Source organism: Lissotriton vulgaris, chromosome 5 (genome assembly GCF_964263255.1).
Source record: "Lissotriton vulgaris chromosome 5, aLisVul1.2, whole genome shotgun sequence".
Taxonomy (NCBI): Eukaryota; Metazoa; Chordata; class Amphibia; order Caudata; family Salamandridae; genus Lissotriton; species Lissotriton vulgaris.
In genome coordinates this window covers 1,545,623,951-1,545,645,719 of record NC_141693.1, presented here as the reverse complement: position 1 = coordinate 1,545,645,719, position 21,769 = coordinate 1,545,623,951, and the positions used below count along the sequence as shown (strand labels likewise).

The following is a 21,769-nucleotide window of genomic DNA, read 5'->3' as shown; positions in this document are numbered from 1 at the left end:
GCTGAAAACACACAATGGGATGTAAACCTAAATAACTATCAATATCATATTTCCCATCCTTGCATACCACCTACATTATAAAAATAAACACAGCAGGACATATGACCGCGTGGCCTAATGGATAAGGCGTCTGACTTCGGATCAGAAGATTGAGGGTTCGAGTCCCTTTGTGGTCGGTTTTTGCCAATGGTCACACAACTCAGATTTCCATTCAGAATGGAAGCAGGCTCTTCCAATACTCTTATAGCCATCATGTTCTCATTCCTAATTATTCATGAAGTGGAGTACATACTGCACAGTCATTTAGATTGCATCTTCAGCCTAAAATCTTGTTCATGTTAGTGGCATTAAGAAGTGCTTCTATGTACACGCACGGAATATGTAATAGGGTTGCAGAATTTTGACTTGACAGAATGGGTTTTTAGCTTAAGGGTGTGTAGATGAAATGCAAGGTGTGTAAGTATGTGTTCATGGAGTGCTTCAAGTGTAAAATCTGTATGATTTGTGCAGTTAAAGTGCTAATTTTGCCTACGAGAAAGAGAAGTACTACAGAAGAATTATAAAGGATTGGCACATTGGCTGCCTTTGCTGATGACACAGTTGGCTAATTTGTGAAGCATTGGTCTATTAAGTTGCAGAGTGTGGTTGAACTTGGTTAGGAGACTTGGTGCCTGTTTCTGTGTCCTGCTGAAGACAAGGACGGCTTGATACCACTGTCAAAGCCCAGTTTATTGAGAAAAGCATCCAGGAAAGAAGAAGTGTTGAGTCGAAAGTGGTTCTCCTCCAATTTCTCTCCACTTGCGCGAAATGCAGAGCCTCCATTATAGCACAGAAAAGAGTGTTAAAGTCGGGGATGGAAGAGGATGAAAATGGGAAGTTTACTTATGGAGAGAACTGAGAAATGTCCTGTGTGCAGACACCACTGTTTGACGATTGAATACATTTAATTAATGCCTCCAGACTGCAACTGTTTATCTGTGCCTCAGTGGCCTAATGGATAAGGCACTGGCCTCCTAAGCCAGCGATTGTGGGTTCGAGTTCCATCTGAGGTGAAAACCAATATCCACTATTACTTTTCTAGAAAAATGTATATATTTATTACATGCTTCCGCTCAGAAGCTTAAAAAGGTATTAGGAACTTTGAAATGGTACCATTTTACTTCTGTACTCTCCGGACTTATGTTGGTGTTCTGAAACTACAAAGTAGATTTTTAAACACCTATCTTTGTCAGATGCAACTTTGACCCAGCAGAAGATATTCCTTTGGATAAAATGATTTGAATTGGATTGGTGTAACTGTTGTTTCTAGAGGTGGTGACAGGCTTTCAGCTACTTGAATAGGGCAAGTCAGGATTCATGAAACACATACAACCTTTGAGCGTGTGTAAATTGGCATATCCAGAAAGGAGCAGTTTGTACTACTGTCAAAACAGTTTCTCTCCACTTCTGGAAATATCCAGAGCTATGTAAAGCATTCAACTGAGCTTTAATCTCATGAATAAAGAGGTTTAAATGCAAAAAAGAAAACAAAAGCTTATCGTACTGGTGACATTTTCATTATATAGATTCCAAAAGAGTGCTTTAATTGAAAGGAGCTGAAAACACACAATGGGATGTAAACCTAAATAACTATCAATATCATATTTCCCATCCTTGCATACTACCTACATTATAAAAATAAGCACAGCAGGACATATGACCGCGTGGCCTAATGGATAAGGTGTCTGACTTCGGATCAGAAGATTGAGGGTTCGAGTCCCTTCGTGGTCGGTTTTAACCAATGGTCACACATCTCAGATTTCCATTCAGAATGGAAGCAGGCTCTTCCAATACTCTTATAGCCATCATGTTCTCATTCCTAATTATTCATGAAGTAGAGTACATACTGCACAGTCATTTAGATTGCATCTTCAGCCTAAAATCTTGTCCATGTTAGTGGCATTAAGAAGTGCTTCTATGTACACGCATGGAATATGTAATAGGGTTGCAGAATTTTGACTTGACAGAATGGGTTTTTAGCTTAAGGGTGTGTAGATGAAATGCAAGGTGTGTAAGTATGTGTTCATGGAGTGCTTCAAGTGTAAAATCTGTATGATTTGTGCAGTTAAAGTGCCAATTTTGCCTACGAGAAAGAGAAGTACTACAGAAGAATTATAAAGGATTGGCACATTGGCTGCCTTTGCTGATGACACAGTTGGCTAATTTGTGAAGCATTGGTCTATTAAGTTGCAGAGTGTGGTTGAACTTGGTTAGGAGACTTGGTGCCTGTTTCTGTGTCCTGCTGAAGACAAGGACGGCTTGATACCACTGCCAAAGCCCAGTTTATTGAGAAAAGCATCCAGGAAAGAAGAAGTGTTGAGTCGAAAGTGGTTCTCCTCCAATTTCTCTCCTCTTGCTCGAAATGCAGAGCCTCCATTATAGCACAGAACAGAGTGTTAAAGTCGGGGATGGAAGAGGATGAAAACGGGAAGTTTACTTATGGAGAGAACTGAGAAATGTCCTGTGTGCAGACACCAGTGTTTGACGATTGAATACATTTATATAATGCCTCTAGCGTGCAAGTGTTCATCTGTGCCTCAGTGGCCTAATGGATAAGGCACTGGCCTCCTAAGCCAGGGATTGTGGGTTCGAGTCCCATCTGAGGTGAAAACCAATATCCACTATTACTTTTCTAGAAAAATTTATATATTTATTACATGCTTCTGCTCAGAAGCTTATGAGGTATTAGGAACTTTGAAATGGTACCATTTTACTTCTGTACTCCCCGGACTCATGTTGGTGTTTTGAAACTACAAAGTAGATTTTTAAACACCTATCTTTGTCAGATGCAACTTTGACCCGGCAGAAGATATTCCTTTGGAAAAAATGATTTGAATTGGATTGGTGTAACTGTTGTTTCTAGAGGTGGTGACAGGCTTTCAGCTATTTGAATAGGGCAAGGCAGGATTCATGAAACGTATACAACCTTTGAGCGTGTGTAAATTGGCATATCCAGAAAGGAGCAGTTTGTACTACTGTCAAAACAGTTTCTCTCCACTTCTGGAAATATCCAGAGCTATGTAAAGCATACAACTGAGCTTTAATCTCATGAAGAAAGAGGTTTAAATGCAAAAAAGAAAACAAAAGCTTATCGTACTGGTGACATTCTCATTATATAGATTACAAAAAGGGGGCTTTAATTGAAAGGAGCTGAAAAAACACAATGGGATGTAAACCTAAATAACTATCAATATCATATTTCCCATCCTTGTATACCACCTACATTATAAAAATAAGCACAGCAGGACATATGACCGCGTGGCCTAATGGATAAGGTGTCTGACTTCGGATCAGAAGATTGAGGGTTCAAGTCCCTTCGTGGTCAGTTTTTGCCAATGGTCACACATCTCAGATTTCCATTCAGAATGGAAGCAGGCTCTTCCAATACTCTTATAGCCATCATGTTCTCATTCCTAATTATTCATGAAGTGGAGTACATACTGCACAGTCATTTAGATTGCATCTTCAGCCTAAAATCTTGTTCATGTTAGTGGCATTAAGAAGTGCTTCTATGTACACGCACGGAATATGTAATAGGGTTGCAGAATTTTGACTTGACAGAATGGGTTTTTAGCTTAAGGGTGTGTAGATGAAATGCAAGGTGTGTAAGTATGTGTTCATGGAGTGCTTCAAGTTTAAAAATCTGTATGATTTGTGCAGTTAAAGTGCTAATTTTGCCTACGAGAAAGAAAAGTACTACAGAAGAATTATAAAGGATTGGCACATTGGCTGCCTTTGCTGATGACACAGTTGGCTAATTTGTAAAGCATTGGTCTATTAAGTTGTAGAGTGTGGTTGAACTTGGTTAGGAGACTTGGTGCCTGTTTCTGTGTCCTGCTGAAGACAAGGACGGCTTGATACCACTGCCAAAGCCCAGTTTATTGAGAAAAGCATCCAGGAAAGAAGAAGTGTTGAGTCGAAAGTGGTTCTCCTCCAATTTCTCTCCTCTTGCTCGAAATGCAGAGCCTCCATTATAGCACAGAACAGAGTGTTAAAGTCGGGGATGGAAGAGGATGAAAACGGGAAGTTTACTTATGGAGAGAACTGAGAAATGTCCTGTGTGCAGACACCAGTGTTTGACGATTGAATACATTTATATAATGCCTCTAGCGTGCAAGTGTTCATCTGTGCCTCAGTGGCCTAATGGATAAGGCACTGGCCTCCTAAGCCAGGGATTGTGGGTTCGAGTCCCATCTGAGGTGAAAACCAATATCCACTATTACTTTTCTAGAAAAATTTATATATTTATTACATGCTTCTGCTCAGAAGCTTATGAGGTATTAGGAACTTTGAAATGGTACCATTTTACTTCTGTACTCCCCGGACTCATGTTGGTGTTCTGAAACTACAAAGTAGATTTTTAAACACCTATCTTTGTCAGATGCAACTTTGACCCGGCAGAAGATATTCCTTTGGAAAAAATGATTTGAATTGGATTGGTGTAACTGTTGTTTCTAGAGGTGGTGACAGGCTTTCAGCTATTTGAATAGGGCAAGGCAGGATTCATGAAACGTATACAACCTTTGAGCGTGTGTAAATTGGCATATCCAGAAAGGAGCAGTTTGTACTACTGTCAAAACAGTTTCTCTCCACTTCTGGAAATATCCAGAGCTATGTAAAGCATACAACTGAGCTTTAATCTCATGAAGAAAGAGGTTTAAATGCAAAAAAGAAAACAAAAGCTTATCGTACTGGTGACATTCTCATTATATAGATTACAAAAAGGGGGCTTTAATTGAAAGGAGCTGAAAAAACACAATGGGATGTAAACCTATATAACTATCAATATCATATTTCCCATCCTTGTATACCACCTACATTATAAAAATAAGCACAGCAGGACATATGACCGCGTGGCCTAATGGATAAGGTGTCTGACTTCGGATCAGAAGATTGAGGGTTCAAGTCCCTTCGTGGTCAGTTTTTGCCAATGGTCACACATCTCAGATTTCCATTCAGAATGGAAGCAGGCTCTTCCAATACTCTTATAGCCATCATGTTCTCATTCCTAATTATTCATGAAGTGGAGTACATACTGAACAGTCATTTAGATTGCATCTTCAGCCTAAAATCTTGTTCATGTTAGTGGCATTAAGAAGTGCTTCTATGTACACGCACGGAATATGTAATAGGGTTGCAGAATTTTGACTTGACAGAATGGGTTTTTAGCTTAAGGGTGTGTAGATGAAATGCAAGGTGTGTAAGTATGTGTTCATGGAGTGCTTCAAGTTTAAAAATCTGTATGATTTGTGCAGTTAAAGTGCTAATTTTGCCTACGAGAAAGAAAAGTACTACAGAAGAATTATAAAGGATTGGCACATTGGCTGCCTTTGCTGATGACACAGTTGGCTAATTTGTAAAGCATTGGTCTATTAAGTTGTAGAGTGTGGTTGAACTTGGTTAGGAAACTTGGTGCCTGTTTCTGTGTCCTGCTGAAGACAAGGACGGCTTGATACCACTGTCAAAGCCCAGTTTATTGAGAAAAGCATCCAGGAAAGAAGAAGTGTTGAGTCGAAAGTGGTTCTCCTCCAATTTCTCTCCACTTGCTCGAAATGCAGAGCCTCCATTATAGCACAGAACAGAGTGTTAAAGTCGGGGATGGAAGAGGATGAAAATGGGAAGTTTACTTATGGAGAGAACTGAGAAATGTCCTGTGTGCAGACACCAGTGTTTGACGGTTGAATACATTTAAATAATGCCTCTAGACTGCAAGTGTTCATCTGTGCCTCAGTGGCCTAATGGATAAGGCACTGGCCTCCTAAGCCAGGGATTTTGGGTTCGAATCCCATCTGAGGTGAAAACCAATATCCACTATTACTTTTCTAGAAAAATTTATTTATTTATTACATGCTTCCCCTCAGAAGCTTATGAGGTATCAGGAACTTTGAAATGGTACCATTTTACTTCTGTACTCTCCGGACTTATGTTGGTGTTCTGAAACTACAAAGTAGATTTTTAAACACCTATCTTTGTCAGATGCAACTTTGACCCGGGAGAAGATATTCCTTTGGAAAAAATTATTTGAATTGGATTGGTGTAACTGTTGTTTCTAGAGGTGGTGACAGGCTTTCAGCTACTTGAATAGGGCAAGTCAGGATTCATGAAACGTATACAACCTTTGAGCGTGTGTAAATTGGCATATCCAGAAAGGAGCAGTTTTTACTACTGTCAAAACAGTTTCTCTCCACCTCTAGAAATATCCAGAGCTATGTAAAGCATACAACTGAGCTTTATTCTCATGAAGAAAGAGGTTTAAATGCAAAAAAGAAAACAAAAGCTTATCGTACTGGTGACATTTTCATTATATAGATTCCAAAAGAGTGCTTTAATTGAAAGGAGCTGAAAACACACAATGGGATGTAAACCTAAATAACTATCAATATCATATTTCCCATCCTTGCATACCACCTACATTATAAAAATAAGCACAGCAGGACATATGACCGCGTGGCCTAATGGATAAGGCGTCTGACTTCGGATCAGAAGATTGAGGGTTCGAGTCCCTTCGTGGTCGGTTTTTGCCAATGGTCACACAACTCAGATTTCCATTCAGAATGGAAGCAGGCTCTTCCAATACTCTTATAGCCATCATGTTCTCATTCCTAATTATTCATGAAGTGGAGTACATACTGCACAGTCATTTAGATTGCATCTTCAGCCTAAAATCTTGTTCATGTTAGTGGCATTAAGAAGTGCTTCTATGTACACGCACGGAATATGTAATAGGGTTGCAGAATTTTGACTTGACAGAATGGGTTTTTAGCTTAAGGGTGTGTAGATGAAATGCAAGGTGTGTAAGTATGTGTTCATGGAGTGCTTCAAGTGTAAAATCTGTATGATTTGTGCAGTTAAAGTGCTAATTTTGCCTACGAGAAAGAGAAGTACTACAGAAGAATTATAAAGGATTGGCACATTGGCTGCCTTTGCTGATGACACAGTTGGCTAATTTGTGAAGCATTGGTCTATTAAGTTGCAGAGTGTGGTTGAACTTGGTTAGGAGACTTGGTGCCTGTTTCTGTGTCCTGCTGAAGACAAGGACGGCTTGATACCACTGTTAAAGCCCAGTTTATTGAGAAAAGCATCCAGGAAAGAAGAAGTGTTGAGTCGAAAGTGGTTCTCCTCCAATTTCTCTCCACTTGCGTGAAATGCAGAGCCTCCATTATAGCACAGAAAAGAGTGTTAAAGTCGGGGATGGAAGAGGATGAAAATGGGAAGTTTACTTATGGAGAGAACTGAGAAATGTCCTGTGTGCAGACACCACTATTTGACGATTGAATACATTTAAATAATGCCTCTAGACTGCAACTGTTTCTCTGTGCCTCAGTGGCCTAATGGATAAGGCACTGGCCTCCTAAGCCAGGGATTGTGGGTTCGAGTCCCATCTGAGGTGAAAACCAATATCCACTCTTACTTTTCCAGAAAAATTTATATTTTTATTACATGCTTCCGCTCAGAAGCTTATGAGGTATTAGGAACTTTGAAATGGTACCATTTTACTTCTGTACTCCCCGGACTCATGTTGGTGTTCTGAAACTACAAAGTAGATTTTTAAACACCTATCTTTGTCAGATGCAACTTTGACCCGGCAGAAGATATTCCTTTGGAAAAAATGATTTGAATTGGATTGGTGTAACTGTTGTTTCTAGAGGTGGTGACAGGCTTTCAGCTATTTGAATAGGGCAAGGCAGGATTCATGAAACGTATACAACCTTTGAGCGTGTGTAAATTGGCATATCCAGAAAGGAGCAGTTTGTACTACTGTCAAAACAGTTTCTCTCCACTTCTGGAAATATCCAGAGCTATGTAAAGCATACAACTGAGCTTTAATCTCATGAAGAAAGAGGTTTAAATGCAAAAAAGAAAACAAAAGCTTATCGTACTGGTGACATTCTCATTATATAGATTACAAAAAGGGGGCTTTAATTGAAAGGAGCTGAAAAAACACAATGGGATGTAAACCTATATAACTATCAATATCATATTTCCCATCCTTGTATACCACCTACATTATAAAAATAAGCACAGCAGGACATATGACCGCGTGGCCTAATGGATAAGGTGTCTGACTTCGGATCAGAAGATTGAGGGTTCAAGTCCCTTCGTGGTCAGTTTTTGCCAATGGTCACACATCTCAGATTTCCATTCAGAATGGAAGCAGGCTCTTCCAATACTCTTATAGCCATCATGTTCTCATTCCTAATTATTCATGAAGTGGAGTACATACTGAACAGTCATTTAGATTGCATCTTCAGCCTAAAATCTTGTTCATGTTAGTGGCATTAAGAAGTGCTTCTATGTACACGCACGGAATATGTAATAGGGTTGCAGAATTTTGACTTGACAGAATGGGTTTTTAGCTTAAGGGTGTGTAGATGAAATGCAAGGTGTGTAAGTATGTGTTCATGGAGTGCTTCAAGTTTAAAAATCTGTATGATTTGTGCAGTTAAAGTGCTAATTTTGCCTACGAGAAAGAAAAGTACTACAGAAGAATTATAAAGGATTGGCACATTGGCTGCCTTTGCTGATGACACAGTTGGCTAATTTGTAAAGCATTGGTCTATTAAGTTGTAGAGTGTGGTTGAACTTGGTTAGGAAACTTGGTGCCTGTTTCTGTGTCCTGCTGAAGACAAGGACGGCTTGATACCACTGTCAAAGCCCAGTTTATTGAGAAAAGCATCCAGGAAAGAAGAAGTGTTGAGTCGAAAGTGGTTCTCCTCCAATTTCTCTCCACTTGCTCGAAATGCAGAGCCTCCATTATAGCACAGAACAGAGTGTTAAAGTCGGGGATGGAAGAGGATGAAAATGGGAAGTTTACTTATGGAGAGAACTGAGAAATGTCCTGTGTGCAGACACCAGTGTTTGACGGTTGAATACATTTAAATAATGCCTCTAGACTGCAAGTGTTCATCTGTGCCTCAGTGGCCTAATGGATAAGGCACTGGCCTCCTAAGCCAGGGATTTTGGGTTCGAATCCCATCTGAGGTGAAAACCAATATCCACTATTACTTTTCTAGAAAAATTTATTTATTTATTACATGCTTCCCCTCAGAAGCTTATGAGGTATCAGGAACTTTGAAATGGTACCATTTTACTTCTGTACTCTCCGGACTTATGTTGGTGTTCTGAAACTACAAAGTAGATTTTTAAACACCTATCTTTGTCAGATGCAACTTTGACCCGGGAGAAGATATTCCTTTGGAAAAAATTATTTGAATTGGATTGGTGTAACTGTTGTTTCTAGAGGTGGTGACAGGCTTTCAGCTACTTGAATAGGGCAAGTCAGGATTCATGAAACGTATACAACCTTTGAGCGTGTGTAAATTGGCATATCCAGAAAGGAGCAGTTTTTACTACTGTCAAAACAGTTTCTCTCCACCTCTAGAAATATCCAGAGCTATGTAAAGCATACAACTGAGCTTTATTCTCATGAAGAAAGAGGTTTAAATGCAAAAAAGAAAACAAAAGCTTATCGTACTGGTGACATTTTCATTATATAGATTCCAAAAGAGTGCTTTAATTGAAAGGAGCTGAAAACACACAATGGGATGTAAACCTAAATAACTATCAATATCATATTTCCCATCCTTGCATACCACCTACATTATAAAAATAAGCACAGCAGGACATATGACCGCGTGGCCTAATGGATAAGGCGTCTGACTTCGGATCAGAAGATTGAGGGTTCGAGTCCCTTCGTGGTCGGTTTTTGCCAATGGTCACACAACTCAGATTTCCATTCAGAATGGAAGCAGGCTCTTCCAATACTCTTATAGCCATCATGTTCTCATTCCTAATTATTCATGAAGTGGAGTACATACTGCACAGTCATTTAGATTGCATCTTCAGCCTAAAATCTTGTTCATGTTAGTGGCATTAAGAAGTGCTTCTATGTACACGCACGGAATATGTAATAGGGTTGCAGAATTTTGACTTGACAGAATGGGTTTTTAGCTTAAGGGTGTGTAGATGAAATGCAAGGTGTGTAAGTATGTGTTCATGGAGTGCTTCAAGTGTAAAATCTGTATGATTTGTGCAGTTAAAGTGCTAATTTTGCCTACGAGAAAGAGAAGTACTACAGAAGAATTATAAAGGATTGGCACATTGGCTGCCTTTGCTGATGACACAGTTGGCTAATTTGTGAAGCATTGGTCTATTAAGTTGCAGAGTGTGGTTGAACTTGGTTAGGAGACTTGGTGCCTGTTTCTGTGTCCTGCTGAAGACAAGGACGGCTTGATACCACTGTTAAAGCCCAGTTTATTGAGAAAAGCATCCAGGAAAGAAGAAGTGTTGAGTCGAAAGTGGTTCTCCTCCAATTTCTCTCCACTTGCGTGAAATGCAGAGCCTCCATTATAGCACAGAAAAGAGTGTTAAAGTCGGGGATGGAAGAGGATGAAAATGGGAAGTTTACTTATGGAGAGAACTGAGAAATGTCCTGTGTGCAGACACCACTATTTGACGATTGAATACATTTAAATAATGCCTCTAGACTGCAACTGTTTCTCTGTGCCTCAGTGGCCTAATGGATAAGGCACTGGCCTCCTAAGCCAGGGATTGTGGGTTCGAGTCCCATCTGAGGTGAAAACCAATATCCACTCTTACTTTTCCAGAAAAATTTATATTTTTATTACATGCTTCCGCTCAGAAGCTTATGTGGTATTAGGAACTTTGAAATGGTACCATTTTACTTCTGTACTCTTCAGAGTCATGTTAGTGTTCTGAAACTACAAAGTAGATTTTTAAACACCTATCTTTGTCAGATGCAACTTTGACCCGGCAGAAGATATTCCTTTGGAAAAAAGTATTTGAATAGGATTGGTGTAACTGTTGTTTCTAGAGGTGGTGACAGGCTTTCAGCTACTTGAATAGGGCAAGTCAGGATTCATGAAACGTATACAACCTTTGAGCGTGTGTAAATTGGCATATCCAGAAAGGAGCAGTTTTTACTACTGTCAAAACAGTTTCTCTCCACCTCTAGAAATATCCAGAGCTATGTAAAGCATACAACTGAGCTTTATTCTCATGAAGAAAGAGGTTTAAATGCAAAAAAGAAAACAAAAGCTTATCGTACTGGAGACATTTTCATTATATAGATTCCAAAAGAGTGCTTTAATTGAAAGGAGCTGAAAACACACAATGGGATGTAAACCTAAATAACTATCAATATCATATTTCCCATCCTTGCATACCACCTACATTATAAAAATAAGCACAGCAGGACATATGACCGCGTGGCCTAATGGGTAAGGCGTCTGACTTCGGATCAGAAGATTGAGGGTTCGAGTCCCTTCGTGGTCGGTTTTTGCCAATGATCACACAACTCAGATTTCCATTCAGAATGGAAGCAGGCTCTTCCAATACTCTTATAGCCATCATGTTCTCATTCCTAATTATTCATGAAGTGGAGTACATACTGCACAGTCATTTAGATTGCATCTTCAGCCTAAAATCTTGTTCATGTTAGTGGCATTAAGAAGTGCTTCTATGTACACGCACGGAATATGTAATAGGGTTGCAGAATTTTGACTTGACAGAATGGGTTTTTAGCTTAAGGGTGTGTAGATGAAATGCAAGGTGTGTAAGTATGTGTTCATGGAGTGCTTCAAGTGTAAAATCTGTATGATTTGTGCAGTTAAAGTGCTAATTTTGCCTACGAGAAAGAGAAGTACTACAGAAGAATTATAAAGGATTGGCACATTGGCTGCCTTTGCTGATGACACAGTTGGCTAATTTGTGAAGCATTGGTCTATTAAGTTGCAGAGTGTGGTTGAACTTGGTTAGGAGACTTGGTGCCTGTTTCTGTGTCCTGCTGAAGACAAGGACGGCTTGATACCACTGTTAAAGCCCAGTTTATTGAGAAAAGCATCCAGGAAAGAAGAAGTGTTGAGTCGAAAGTGGTTCTCCTCCAATTTCTCTCCACTTGCGTGAAATGCAGAGCCTCCATTATAGCACAGAAAAGAGTGTTAAAGTCGGGGATGGAAGAGGATGAAAATGGGAAGTTTACTTATGAAGAGAACTGAGAAATGTCCTGTGTGCAGACACCACTATTTGACGATTGAATACATTTAAATAATGCCTCTAGACTGCAACTGTTTCTCTGTGCCTCAGTGGCCTAATGGATAAGGCACTGGCCTCCTAAGCCAGGGATTGTGGGTTCGAGTCCCATCTGAGGTGAAAACCAATATCCACTCTTACTTTTCCAGAAAAATTTATATTTTTATTACATGCTTCCGCTCAGAAGCTTATGTGGTATTAGGAACTTTGAAATGGTACCATTTTACTTCTGTACTCTTCAGAGTCATGTTAGTGTTCTGAAACTACAAAGTAGATTTTTAAACACCTATCTTTGTCAGATGCAACTTTGACCCGGCAGAAGATATTCCTTTGGAAAAAATTATTTGAATAGGATTGGTGTAACTGTTGTTTCTAGAGGTGGTGACAGGCTTTCAGCTACTTGAATAGGGCAAGTCAGGATTCATGAAACGTATACAACCTTTGAGCGTGTGTAAATTGGCATATCCAGAAAGGAGCAGTTTTTACTACTGTCAAAACAGTTTCTCTCCACCTCTAGAAATATCTAGAGCTATGTAAAGCATACAACTGAGCTTTATTCTCATGAAGAAAGAGGTTTAAATGCAAAAAAGAAAACAAAAGCTTATCGTACTGGAGACATTTTCATTATATAGATTCCAAAAGAGTGCTTTAATTGAAAGGAGCTGAAAACACACAATGGGATGTAAACCTAAATAACTATCAATATCATATTTCCCATCCTTGCATACCACCTACATTATAAAAATAAGCACAGCAGGACATATGACCGCGTGGCCTAATGGGTAAGGCGTCTGACTTCGGATCAGAAGATTGAGGGTTCGAGTCCCTTCGTGGTCGGTTTTTGCCAATGATCACACAACTCAGATTTCCATTCAGAATGGAAGCAGGCTCTTCCAATACTCTTATAGCCATCATGTTCTCATTCCTAATTATTCATGAAGTGGAGTACATACTGCACAGTCATTTAGATTGCATCTTCAGCCTAAAATCTTGTTCATGTTAGTGGCATTAAGAAGTGCTTCTATGTACACGCATGGAATATGTAAAAGGGTTGCAGAATTTTGACTTGACAGAATGGGTTTTTAGCTTAAGGGTGTGTAGATGAAATGCAAGGTGTGTAAGTATGTGTTCATGGAGTGCTTCAAGTGTAAAATCTGTATGATTTGTGCAGTTAAAGTGCTAATTTTGCCTACGAGAAAGAGAAGTACTACAGAAGAATTATAAAGGATTGGCACATTGGCTGCCTTTGCTGATGACACAGTTGGCTAATTTGTGAAGCATTGGTCTATTAAGTTGCAGAGTGTGGTTGAACTTGGTTAGGAGACTTGGTGCCTGTTTCTGTGTCCTGCTGAAGACAAGGACGGCTTGATACCACTGTCAAAGCCCAGTTTATTGAGAAAAGCATCCAGGAAAGAAGAAGTGTTGAGTCGAAAGTGGTTCTCCTCCAATTTCTCTCCACTTGCGCGAAATGCAGAGCCTCCATTATAGCACAGAAAAGAGTGTTAAAGTCGGGGATGGAAGAGGATGAAAATGGGAAGTTTACTTATGAAGAGAACTGAGAAATGTCCTGTGTGCAGACACCAGTGTTTGACGATTGAATACATTTAAATAATGCCTCTAGACTGCAATTGTTTATCTGTGCCTCAGTGGCCTAATGGATAAGGCACTGGCCTCCTAAGCCAGGGATTGTGGGTTCGAGTACCATCTGAGGTGAAAACCAATTTCCACTCTTACTTTTCCAGAAAAATTGATATATTTATTACATGCTTCCGCTCAGAAGCTTATGTGGTATTAGGAACTTTGAAATGGTACCATTTTACTTCTGTACTCTTCAGAGTCATGTTGGTGTTCTGAAACTACAAAGTATATTTTTAAACACCTATCTTTGTCAGATGCAACTTTGACCCGGCAGAAGATATTCCTTTGGAAAAAATGATTTGAATTGGATTGGTGTAACTGTTGTTTCTAGAGGTGGTGACAGGCTTTCAGCTACTTGAATAGGGCAAGTCAGGATTCATGAAACGTATACAACCTTTGAGCGTGTGTAAATTGGCATATCCAGAAAGGAGCAGTTTTTACTACTGTCAAAACAAGTCAAGTCAAGTCAAGTCAGAGAATTTGTATAGCGCACTACATACCCAGAGAGTCTCAAGGCGCTTGAGGGGGGGTGGGGAATTACTTGTCGAATATCCACGTTTTAAGTTGCTTTCTGAATGCTAGGTGGTTCTGGGTAAAGCGAAGGTAAGTGGGAAGTGAGTTCCAGGTTTTAGCTGCCAGGTAGGAGAAGGATCTACCTCCCATGGTGGTTTTGTTGATGCGAGGTACAGTGGCAAGGGCTTGGTTGGATGATCGTAGCTGGCGGGAGGGGGTGTAGAAGGACAGTCGTGTGTTGAGGCATTCTGGTCCGATTTCGTAGAGTGCTTTGTGTGCGTGGGTTAGGAGCCGGAAAGTGATCCTCTTATTGACGGGAACACAGTGAAGGTTTTTCAGGTGACCAGAGATATGTTCTTTACGCGGGATGTCTAATATGAGCCTGGCTGAGGCGTTTTGGATTCGTTGGAGTTTTTTCTGGAGTTTAGCGGTAGTACCGGCGTAGAGGGTGTTTCCATAGCCCAGTCGGCTCGTGACCAGAGCGTGGGTGACCGTTTTCCTAGTTTCGGTGGGGATCCAACGAAATGTTTTTTTGAGCATGCGAAGAATGTTGAAGCAGGATGAGGAGACGGCGTTGACTTGTCTGTTCATTGAAAGTGAGGAATCCAGGATGACGCCCAGGTTCCGTGCGTGGTCTGTCGGGATGGGTGCTTTTCCAAGGGCTTCTGGCCACCAAGAGTCGTCCCATGCGGAGGGGGAGGTACCTAAGATGAGGACTTCTGTTTTATCTGAGTTCAGTTTCAGACGGCTGTGTTTCATCCATTCGGCTACTTCTTTCATACCTTCGTGTAGGTTAGTTTTGGCGGTGCTAGGGTCATTGGTGAGTGATAGGATCAGTTGAGTGTCATCCGCGTAGGAGATGATGTTGAGGTTGTGTTGGCGGGCGATGGCCGCGAGGGGGCTCATGTATACGTTGAAGAGGGTGGGGCTGAGTGAAGATCCTTGTGGTACGCCGCAGATGACTTCAGTGGCCTCTGACTTGAATGGTGGAAGGCGGACTCTCTGGGTTCTTCCGGTGAGGAACGAGGTGATCCATTCTAGTGCTTTTCCTTGGATTCCGATGTTTCTGAGGCGCTGTAGAAGGGTGCTATGACAGACTGTGTCGAAGGCTGCGGAGAGGTCGAGGAGGATGAGGGCAACAGTGTCTCCATTGTCCAGTAGAGTTCGAATGTCGTCTGTTGCTGCGATGAGGGCGGTCTCAGTGCTGTGTTTTGCTCGGAAGCCGGACTGTGAGGAGTCGAGGGATTTGTTGGCTTCGAGGAAGGCGGCGAGCTGGTTGTTGACAGCTTTCTCGATGACTTTGGCCGGGAATGGAAGGAGCGAGATGGGGCGGTAATTTTTGAGTTCGGTGGGGTCCGCTGTGGGTTTTTTCAGAAGGGCGCTGAGTTCAGCGTGTTTCCAGCTTTCCGGGAAGGTGGCGGAGTTGAAGGAGCAGTTGATGACGTCTCGGAGGTGCGGTGCTATGATGGAGTCTGCTTTGTTGAAGATGTGGTGAGGGCATGGGTCTGTGGGGGATCCTGAGTGGATGGAGTTCATCAGGCGGATGGTGTCCTCAGTGGAGATTGGGTTCCAGTCATTAAGGATGTTCGAGGGGGGTGAAGGTCCAGCAGATGGTTGGGTGGGTTGGTCTCCGGGTTGGTTGTCGAAGCTGTTGTGGATGTCTGCAATTTTGTTGTGGAAGAATGAAGCTAGGGAGTCGCAGAGGGCTTGAGAGGGGGTGATGTCGTTAGAGTTGGCCGAGGGATTGGTAAATTCCTTGACGATGTTGAAAAGTTCCTTGCTGTTGTGGGCGTTGTTATCTAGTCGGTCCTTGAAGGCGGTTTTCTTGGCCTTTTGGATCAGTTGGTGGTGTATGCGGGTGGCGTTTTTGAAGGCGTCCTTGGTGCTGGTGGTTGGGTCTTTTTTCCAGGCCTTCTCAAGGGAGCGGCAGAGTTTCTTGGATTTCTTAAGATCATCGTTGAACCATGAGGCCTTCTTGCTGCCAAGTTTGCTTTGTCGTTTTTTCAGTGGTGCTAGGATGTCGGCGCTGTTGGATAACCATAGGGTGAGGTTGGTGGCGGCTTGGTCGGGGTTTGAGGAGTGGGCTGGGGGGTTTAGAAGGAGCGATGAGGAGATCTGGTCGATGGTGATTTTGTTCCAGTTTCTTTGCAGAGTTGGTAGGGGGTGGTTGTTGGGTTTGGGCTTGTTGTAGGTAAAGTGAACGCAGCTGTGGTCAGTCCAGAGGAGAGCCGTAGTGTGGCTGAAGGAGACATGATTGCTGGAGGTGAAGATAGGGTCGAGGGTGTGACCTGCGATGTGGGTGGGGGAAGTGACCAGTTGTTTAAGTCCGAGGTTGGCGAGGTTGTCCAAAAGGGTGGTGGAGTTGCGGTCGTTGTTCTTTTCAAGGTGAAAATTGAGGTCTCCCAGAAGGATGTAATCTTTGGAGGGGAGCGCGTGTGGAGTGATGAAGTCCGTGATGTCCTCACTAAATTGTGCGCGGGGTCCTGGTGGCCTGTAAAGGAGGGTGCCTCTGAGTGTGGTCTTGGGGTCGATGTGGATCTGGAAGTGAAGGTGTTCAGAGTTGGCAAGATTGACATCAGAGCTGGTTGAGATGTGGATGGATTTCTTATGGACGATAGCGATTCCTCCTCCTGTGTGGCCGGTACGGTCCTTGCGTATGATCTTATAATCTTCTGGGATGGCAATGGTGATGTCTGGGGCGGAGGAGGCGTTCATCCATGTTTCTGTTAGGAAGGCGATGTCCGGAGAGATGGTGTCGAGTAGATTCCAGAGGTCAATGGCATGCCTGTGGACCGATCGGGTGTTGAGCAAGATGCATTGTAGGTGGTTGGGGTCGGGAATCTGTGGTGTGGTCGTAGCGGAGTTGGTGTCGGTGCCGATGAATTTGCAAGGGTAGCATGAGAAAGGTCCATGGGTGTGTCCAGGAGCGGCTTGGACGCAGTTGAGGGAGCGGCCGGGGTTAAGGGCTAGGAGGGTGGTGGCATTGTAGGTAATGCGGGAGGGCTGGGCAATGCGAGGGCCAGGGGGTCTGGCGCTGGGCGCGGTCCAGGCGCGGATGGGCGTAGACGGGCTTACCTTTGGCGCACCTTCAGCGTGTCCGTAGCGCGTGGACGCTGCGCGTGGGTGCATCTGTCCATAAATGGATAGTGGGGGGGTGGAGCGTGGGAGGGTCAGCTTGGGAGGCGGGAGCGGGGAGGAGACACTGGGGCAGGTAAACAAACAACAACAGCAAAATGGCGGTGGGGTAGCGCGATTTCAGCAGTCCCCGCGCTAAAGTTGCCAGATATCAGGAGCACTGATCAGAACAACAATATAAATTAAAGCGCAGGAAAAACGCTATTAGTTAAAAGTTAACTACAATTCTTGACAGAAAGGAAAACGAAAAACGATACCAAGCGCTATACAGGAGCGCTATGCAGGGGAGAAGGCAGGCGCTGTGCAGCAGTACACTCTCTGTGAAAGAAAGAAAAATGAAAAACGATACCAAGCGCTATACAGGAGCGCTATGCAGGGGAGAAGGCAGGTGCTGTGCAGCAGTACACTCTCTGGGGTAAGGCTCGAGGAGGAGCGAGTGGGAGCGACCTCTGAGAGCGAGAGTCAGACGGTCACAGTTTCTCTCCACCTCTAGAAATATCCAGAGCTATGTAAAGCATACAACTGAGCTTTATTCTCATGAAGAAAGAGGTTTAATTGCAAAAAAGAAAACAAAAGCTTATCGTACTGGTGACATTTTCATTATATAGATTCCAAAAGAGTGCTTTAATTGAAAGGAGCTGAAAACACACAATAGGATGTAAACCTAAATAACTATAAATATCATATTTCCCATTCTTGCATACCACCTACATTATAAAAATAAGCTCAGCAGGACATATGACCGCGTGGCCTAATGGATAAGGCGTCTGACTTCGGATCAGAAGATTGAGGGTTCGAGTCACTTCGTGGTCGGTTTTTGCCACTGGTCACACAACTCAGCTTTCCATTCAGAATGGAAGCAGGCTCTTCCAATACTCATATAGCCATCATGTTCTCATTCCTAAATATTCATGAAGTGGAGTACATACTGCACAGTCATTTAGATTGCATCTTCAGCCTAAAATCTTGTTCATGTTAGTGGCATTAAGAAGTGCTTCTATGTACACGCACGGAATATGTAATAGGGTTGCAGAATTTTGACTTGACAGAATGGGTTTTTAGCTTAAGGGTGTGTAGATGAAATGCAAGGTGTGTAAGTATGTGTTCATGGAGTGCTTCAAGTGTAAAATCTGTATGATTTGTGCAGTTAAAGTGCTAATTTTGCCTACGAGAAAGAGAAGTACTACAGAAGAATTATAAAGGATTGGCACATTGGCTGCCTTTGCTGATGACACAGTTGGCTAATTTGTGAAGCATTGGTCTATTAAGTTGCAGAGTGTGGTTGAACTTGGTTAGGAGACTTGGTGCCTGTTTCTGTGTCCTGCTGAAGACAAGGACGGCTTGATACCACTGTCAAAGCCCAGTTTATTGAGAAAAGCATCCAGGAAAGAAGAAGTGTTGAGTCGAAAGTGGTTCTCCTCCAATTTCTCTCCACTTGCGCGAAATGCAGAGCCTCCATTATAGCACAGAAAAGAGTGTTAAAGTCGGGGATGGAAGAGGATGAAAATGGGAAGTTTACTTATGGAGAGAACTGAGAAATGTCCTGTGTGCAGACACCAGTGTTTGACGATTGAATACATTTAAATAATGCCTCTAGACTGCAAGTGTTTATCTGTGCCTCAGTGGCCTAATGGATAAGGCACTGGCCTCCTAAGCCAGGGATTGTGGGTTCAAGTCCCATCTGAGGTGAAAACCAATATCCAGTATTACTTTTCTTGAAAAATTTATATATTTATTACATGCTTCCGCTCAGAAGCTTATGAGGTATTAGGAACTTTGAAATGGTACCATTTTACTTCTGTACTCCCCGGACTCATGTTGGTGTTCTGAAACTACAAAGTAGATTTTTAAACACCTATCTTTGTCAGATGCAACTTTGACCCGGCAGAAGATATACCTTTGGAAAAAATGATTTGAATTGGATTGGTGTAACTGTTGTTTCTAGAGGTGGTGACAGGCTTTCAGCTACTTGAATAGGGCAAGTCAGGATTCATGAAACGTATACAACCTTTGAGCGTGTGTAAATTGGCATATCCAGAAAGGAGCAGTTTGTACTACTGTCAAAACAGTTTCTCTCCACTTCTGGAAATATCCAGAGCTATGTAAAGCATACAACTGAGCTTTAATCTCATGAAGAAAGAGGTTTAAATGAAAAAAAGAAAACAAAAGCTTATCGTACTGGTGACATTCTCATTATATAGATTCCAAAAGAGTGCTTTAATTGAAAGGAGCTGAAAAAACACAATGGGATGTAAACCTAAATAACTATCAATATCATATTTCCCATCCTTGCATACTACCTACATTATAAAAATAAGCACAGCAGGACATATGACCGCGTGGCCTAATGGATAAGGTGTCTGACTTCGGATCAGAAGATTGAGGGTTCGAGTCCCTTCGTGGTCGGTTTTTGACAATGGACACACAACTCAGCTTTCCGTTCAGAATGGAAGCAGGCTCTTCCAATACTCTTATAGCCATCATGTTCTCATTCCTAATTATTCATGAAGTGGAGTACATACTGCACAGTCATTTCGATTGCATCTTCAGCCTAAAATCTTGTCCATGTTAGTGGCATTAAGAAGTGCTTCTATGTACACGCACTGAATATGTAATAGGGTTGCAGAATTTTGACTTGACAGAATGGGTTTTTAGCTTAAGGATGTGTAGATGAAATGCAAGGTGTGTAAGTATGTGTTCATGGAGTGCTTCAAGTGTAAAAATCTGTATGATTTGTGCAGTTAAAGTGCTAATTTTGCCTACGAGAAAGAAAAGTACTACAGAAGAATTATAAAGGATTGGCACATTGGCTGCCTTTGCTGATGACACAGTTGGCTAATTTGTAAAGCATTGGTCTATTAAGTTGCAGAGTGTGGTTGAACTTGGTTAGGAGACTTGGTGCCTGTTTCTGTGTCCTGCTGAAGACAAGGACGGCTTGATACCACTGTCAAAGCCCAGTTTATTGGGAAAAGCATCCAGGAAAGAAGAAGTGTTGAGTCGAGAGTGGTTCTCCTCCAATTTCTCTCCACTTGCTCGAAATGCAGAGCGTCCATTATAGCACAGAACAGAGTGTTAAAGTCGGGGATGGAAGAGGATGAAAATGGGAAGTTTACTTATGGAGAGAACTGAGAAATGTCCTGTGTGCAGACACCAGTGTTTGACGATTGAATACATTTAAATAATGCCTCTAGACTGCAAGTGTTTATCTGTCCCTCAGTGGCCTAATGGATAAGGCACTGGCCTCCTAAGCCAGGGATTGTGGGTTCGAGTCCCATCTGAGGTGAAAACCAATATCCACTCTTACTTTTCCAGAAAAATTGATATATATATTACATGCTTCCGCTCAGAAGCTTATGTGGTATTAGGAACTTTGAAATAGTACCATTTTACTTCTGTACTCTTCAGAGTCATGTTGGTGTTATGAAACTACAAAGTAGATTTTTAAACACCTATCTTTGTCAGATGCAACTTTGACCCGGCAGAAGATATTCCTTTGGAAAAAATGTTTTGAATTGGATTGGTGTAACTGTTGTTTCTAGAGGTGGTGACAGGCTTTCAGCTACTTGAATAGGGCAAGTCAGGATTCATGAAACGTATACAACCTTTGAGCGTGTGTAAATTGGCATATCCAGAAAGGAGCAGTTTTTACTACTGTCAAAACAGTTTCTCTCCACCTCTAGAAATATCCAGAGCTATGTAAAGCGTACAAATGAGCTTCATTCTCATGAAGAAAGAGGTTTAAATGCAAAAAAGAAAACAAAAGCTTATCGTACTGGTGACATTTTCATTATATAGATTCCAAAAGAGTGCTTTAATTGAAAGGAGCTGAAAACAAACAATGGGATGTAAACCTAAATAACTATCAATATCATATTTCCCATCCTTGCATACCACCTACATTATAAAAATAAGCACAGCAGGACATATGACCGCGTGGCCTAATGGATAAGGCGTCTGACTTCGGATCAGAAGATTGAGGGTTCGAGTTCCTTCGTGGTCGGTTTTTGCCAATGGTCACACAACTCAGATTTCCATTCAGAATGGAAGCAGGCTCTTCCAATACTCTTATAGCCATCATGTTCTCATTCCTAATTATTCATGAAGTGGAGTACATACTGCACAGTCATTTAGATTGCATCTTCAGCCTAAAATCTTGTTCATGTTAGTGGCATTAAGAAGTGCTTCTATGTACACGCACGGAATATGTAATAGGGTTGCAGAATTTTGACTTGACAGAATGGGTTTTTAGCTTAAGGGTGTGTAGATGAAATGCAAGGTGTGTAAGTATGTGTTCATGGAGTGCTTCAAGTTTAAAAATCTGTATGATTTGTGCAGTTAAAGTGCTAATTTTGCCTACGAGAAAGAAAAGTACTACAGAAGAATTATAAAGGAT

General features: G+C 41.8%; 23 non-coding genes across 23 annotated transcripts; all 23 read left to right on the top strand.

The window, feature by feature from the left end:
- Nucleotides 1-103: 103 nt before the first annotated feature.
- Nucleotides 104-176, top strand: TRNAR-UCG (transfer RNA arginine (anticodon UCG)). The gene has a single exon. It is a non-coding gene; the product is annotated as a tRNA-Arg (tRNA).
- Nucleotides 177-979: 803 nt separating this feature from the next.
- On the top strand, nucleotides 980-1,052 carry TRNAR-CCU (transfer RNA arginine (anticodon CCU)). The gene has a single exon. It is a non-coding gene; the product is annotated as a tRNA-Arg (tRNA).
- Nucleotides 1,053-1,697: 645 nt separating this feature from the next.
- Nucleotides 1,698-1,770, top strand: TRNAR-UCG (transfer RNA arginine (anticodon UCG)). The gene has a single exon. It is a non-coding gene; the product is annotated as a tRNA-Arg (tRNA).
- Nucleotides 1,771-2,573: 803 nt separating this feature from the next.
- Nucleotides 2,574-2,646, top strand: TRNAR-CCU (transfer RNA arginine (anticodon CCU)). Its single transcript has one exon. It is a non-coding gene; the product is annotated as a tRNA-Arg (tRNA).
- Nucleotides 2,647-3,291: 645 nt separating this feature from the next.
- Nucleotides 3,292-3,364, top strand: TRNAR-UCG (transfer RNA arginine (anticodon UCG)). Its single transcript has one exon. It is a non-coding gene; the product is annotated as a tRNA-Arg (tRNA).
- An 804-nt stretch (nucleotides 3,365-4,168) lies between these two features.
- Nucleotides 4,169-4,241, top strand: TRNAR-CCU (transfer RNA arginine (anticodon CCU)). Its single transcript has one exon. It is a non-coding gene; the product is annotated as a tRNA-Arg (tRNA).
- Nucleotides 4,242-4,886: 645 nt separating this feature from the next.
- TRNAR-UCG (transfer RNA arginine (anticodon UCG)) lies at nucleotides 4,887-4,959 on the top strand. Its single transcript has one exon. It is a non-coding gene; the product is annotated as a tRNA-Arg (tRNA).
- Nucleotides 4,960-5,763: 804 nt separating this feature from the next.
- TRNAR-CCU (transfer RNA arginine (anticodon CCU)) lies at nucleotides 5,764-5,836 on the top strand. Its single transcript has one exon. It is a non-coding gene; the product is annotated as a tRNA-Arg (tRNA).
- Nucleotides 5,837-6,480: 644 nt separating this feature from the next.
- TRNAR-UCG (transfer RNA arginine (anticodon UCG)) lies at nucleotides 6,481-6,553 on the top strand. Its single transcript has one exon. It is a non-coding gene; the product is annotated as a tRNA-Arg (tRNA).
- Nucleotides 6,554-7,356: 803 nt separating this feature from the next.
- TRNAR-CCU (transfer RNA arginine (anticodon CCU)) lies at nucleotides 7,357-7,429 on the top strand. Its single transcript has one exon. It is a non-coding gene; the product is annotated as a tRNA-Arg (tRNA).
- A 645-nt stretch (nucleotides 7,430-8,074) lies between these two features.
- Nucleotides 8,075-8,147, top strand: TRNAR-UCG (transfer RNA arginine (anticodon UCG)). The gene has a single exon. It is a non-coding gene; the product is annotated as a tRNA-Arg (tRNA).
- Nucleotides 8,148-8,951: 804 nt separating this feature from the next.
- On the top strand, nucleotides 8,952-9,024 carry TRNAR-CCU (transfer RNA arginine (anticodon CCU)). Its single transcript has one exon. It is a non-coding gene; the product is annotated as a tRNA-Arg (tRNA).
- A 644-nt stretch (nucleotides 9,025-9,668) lies between these two features.
- TRNAR-UCG (transfer RNA arginine (anticodon UCG)) lies at nucleotides 9,669-9,741 on the top strand. The gene has a single exon. It is a non-coding gene; the product is annotated as a tRNA-Arg (tRNA).
- An 803-nt stretch (nucleotides 9,742-10,544) lies between these two features.
- On the top strand, nucleotides 10,545-10,617 carry TRNAR-CCU (transfer RNA arginine (anticodon CCU)). The gene has a single exon. It is a non-coding gene; the product is annotated as a tRNA-Arg (tRNA).
- Nucleotides 10,618-11,261: 644 nt separating this feature from the next.
- Nucleotides 11,262-11,334, top strand: TRNAR-UCG (transfer RNA arginine (anticodon UCG)). Its single transcript has one exon. It is a non-coding gene; the product is annotated as a tRNA-Arg (tRNA).
- An 803-nt stretch (nucleotides 11,335-12,137) lies between these two features.
- On the top strand, nucleotides 12,138-12,210 carry TRNAR-CCU (transfer RNA arginine (anticodon CCU)). The gene has a single exon. It is a non-coding gene; the product is annotated as a tRNA-Arg (tRNA).
- A 644-nt stretch (nucleotides 12,211-12,854) lies between these two features.
- On the top strand, nucleotides 12,855-12,927 carry TRNAR-UCG (transfer RNA arginine (anticodon UCG)). The gene has a single exon. It is a non-coding gene; the product is annotated as a tRNA-Arg (tRNA).
- An 803-nt stretch (nucleotides 12,928-13,730) lies between these two features.
- Nucleotides 13,731-13,803, top strand: TRNAR-CCU (transfer RNA arginine (anticodon CCU)). The gene has a single exon. It is a non-coding gene; the product is annotated as a tRNA-Arg (tRNA).
- Nucleotides 13,804-18,116: 4,313 nt separating this feature from the next.
- On the top strand, nucleotides 18,117-18,189 carry TRNAR-UCG (transfer RNA arginine (anticodon UCG)). The gene has a single exon. It is a non-coding gene; the product is annotated as a tRNA-Arg (tRNA).
- An 803-nt stretch (nucleotides 18,190-18,992) lies between these two features.
- On the top strand, nucleotides 18,993-19,065 carry TRNAR-CCU (transfer RNA arginine (anticodon CCU)). The gene has a single exon. It is a non-coding gene; the product is annotated as a tRNA-Arg (tRNA).
- Nucleotides 19,066-19,709: 644 nt separating this feature from the next.
- On the top strand, nucleotides 19,710-19,782 carry TRNAR-UCG (transfer RNA arginine (anticodon UCG)). Its single transcript has one exon. It is a non-coding gene; the product is annotated as a tRNA-Arg (tRNA).
- Nucleotides 19,783-20,586: 804 nt separating this feature from the next.
- Nucleotides 20,587-20,660, top strand: TRNAR-CCU (transfer RNA arginine (anticodon CCU)). Its single transcript has one exon. It is a non-coding gene; the product is annotated as a tRNA-Arg (tRNA).
- Nucleotides 20,661-21,303: 643 nt separating this feature from the next.
- On the top strand, nucleotides 21,304-21,376 carry TRNAR-UCG (transfer RNA arginine (anticodon UCG)). The gene has a single exon. It is a non-coding gene; the product is annotated as a tRNA-Arg (tRNA).
- The last annotated feature ends 393 nt before the right edge of the window (nucleotides 21,377-21,769 follow it).